This window comes from Pangasianodon hypophthalmus, chromosome 6, assembly GCF_027358585.1.
Source record: "Pangasianodon hypophthalmus isolate fPanHyp1 chromosome 6, fPanHyp1.pri, whole genome shotgun sequence".
In the NCBI taxonomy this organism is placed as follows: Eukaryota; Metazoa; Chordata; class Actinopteri; order Siluriformes; family Pangasiidae; genus Pangasianodon; species Pangasianodon hypophthalmus.
This window is the reverse complement of record NC_069715.1, coordinates 16,480,357-16,483,215: the sequence shown is the minus strand read 5'-3', so window position 1 is coordinate 16,483,215 and position 2,859 is coordinate 16,480,357.

The window sequence follows — 2,859 nt, the reverse complement described above, 5'->3', positions numbered from 1 at the left end:
TCTTTGGTGCGATGTGTTGGGCGAATTAGTAAAGCATTGCTAATCAGTGGGAATACAGTAGCGAAAGTGATTAAAAAAATTTAATAAGATGGACTTGTGGCAAACTCTCTGAGGCCTTCAGGCCATCCACGGAAGCTAACACCTCGAGATGAGCATTTTGTGCTGAGAAGAGTTGAGGAAAATCGCCATGCAAGTTCATTACTGTTAGCTAAAGCCGTAGAAAGCCAAAATGGGGTGACTGTTTCACACGACACAATACAACGTATCCTGCAGAGGAGTGGCATGCAAGGATGTCGTCCATGAAGGAAGGCACTGCTAAAGCCCATGCACAAAAAACACGTTGACAAATTTGAGGAATATTGGGATTCCATACTTTGGTCTGATGAGACAAAGGTCAGTCTTTTTGGGACTGATGGCATCCAAACTGTATGGCCTCACAAGGGGGAAGAATATAATGAAAAATGCATGGTACCCAGAGTAAAGCATGGTTATGTTCTTCTGTGGGGTTGTGTGAGTGCCACAGGTGTCGGGGAATTGCACTTCATTGATGGCATCATGAATTCATAGATATACTATGAAACACTGAAAGAAAAGATGCTACCATGTCTCTGTACCTTGGGTCACTGGGTGTTCTTTCATCATGATAATGAACCAAAACATACATCCAAGGCTACTGCTGCATTTCTGAGGAAGAACATAGTGAAAGTGATTCAGTGGCCAAGCATGTCACCTGACCTCAACCCAATAGAACATCTGTGGGGAGTTCTGAAAAGACAGGTCAAGCATCATTCTCCATCCCTCATCCATGCTCTGAAACAGCGCATTCTCCAAGAATGGAGAAAGATAGATATGGCAGTATGTCCCCAGCTTTTTCATTCCATGTCTAGAAGAGTTGGTGCTGTTCTTAAAAATCATGGAGGCCAATATTAAATTTCGTAGAATTTGCAACACCTCATTTGAATAAAATGTATTATTTTTTTATCCTAATGAAGTTGGTGACCAAGTTTTGTTAAAATTCCCTGATTGTTCTGGTTTTCACTTAAAAATAGATAAAAATCTTAATTTTCAAAGGGGGTGTACTCATTAACACTGAGTACTGTAAACCACAGCAATTCAAAAAAACATAAAAACTAAAACATAGTCAGTCAGTGATTGGTAGAACTGTTGATTTAAACGTTAAATTGAAGCTCTTCGATACCAGCCACTGATGCCACCCATACTGCTGAATACAAATGAGTTAATACATTTCAGAAATGCTTTCTGTTTTCAGCTTTTAGTTATGCATATGACCAGCAAACTTACAGAGACTGAATGATGTTTTCAGGCAAAAAGGCATATTTGCTTATAAAAGTTTTAGATAAGTAATAAAAGTTAGTTTTCACATGAAAACATGTCATTAACGAGAAAACCTGAACCAAAACAGAAAAAAATAGAAAAAAGATAGTTTCAGTTGAGTTTGCGATTATTTAATTAAGCAGCTGGCATAATGCTAAACTAAAGATATTTTGGACACCAGATGTGCCTTATACATTTTTTTTTTTTTTGGCAAATAATTTCACTTTGTAACCATTGCTTTATTCTTTAATGTGGTATTTATTTATTTATTTTTTACTTTTAACACAACCTTGTAATTGGTCATTTTTGATTGATAAGCTGAATAAAAATTAGACATTAAAGTCATTAATAGTTCATCATCTATGAAGGCAATGTGCTGGAAAAGAACAATTATGAAAGTACTTTAATTAAGCACATTACACAAGTAAACAATCATGTTTAATGTGATCACTTATTTAGCTAATGCTGTTTGAGTTATTGAATTAAGTAACATTTGAAATGTTGCTTGTGCTATAAAACAGTGTCATATATTACAATTCTATACACTATATGGACAAAAGTATGTAGAAACCTGTATCAGTACATGTATATGAGCTTGTTGGACATCCCATTACAAAACCATGGGTATTAATATGGAGCTCCCCCAAGATTCATCCCTACAGACAACATGTTTCCCCTGCTCCAGAGTCCAGTGGCAGTGTGCTTTACGCCACTCCAGCTGATGCTTGGCATTACACTTAGTGATTTTAGGCTTGTATGCAGCTGCTAAGCCATGGAAACCCATTTCATAAAGCTCCTAATGCAGAGTTCTTGTACTGATATTGCTTCTAGAGGTAATTGGGAAGAGATAGTGAGTGATGCAACAGCGCTCAGTCATGCTGCACTAGCTGAGCTGTTGTTGCTCCTAGACACTTTCATTTCACAATAAGAGCAGTTACAGTTGACTGGGGTAGATCTAGCAGAAATTTCACAAACTGACTTGTGGAGGGATGTCCACATACTTTTGGTCATATAATGTATATACTTAATGGCAAGTCTAACCAAAGAATAGTGTTATGCAATCAGGTCCATAAGTATTTGGACAGTGACACAATTTTCATAATTTTGCCTCTGTACACCACCAGAATGGATTTGAAATAAGTAATCAGACTTGAAGTGTAGACTTTCAGCTTTAATTCACAGGGTTTAACGAAAATATTGCATTAACCATTTAGGAATTACAGCCATTTTTTACATAGTCCCTCTATTTTCACAGGCTTAAAAGTAATTAGACAATTGACTGATAAGCAGTTTCATGACCAGGTGTGTCCTGGAATGCACTGGTGAGCTCAGCAACACCAAAAGGGCTGAAAGACCACGGAAGACAACATCCATTCATGTCAGCAACACTCAGGAGGAGGTAGATATATCATTGTCAAAGTCTACAATCAAGACATGTCTTCATGAATAAAAATACAGAGGATTTACCTCAAGATACACTGGTAACACTCATGAACAGAAATGTCAGATTAGACTTTGCTAGAA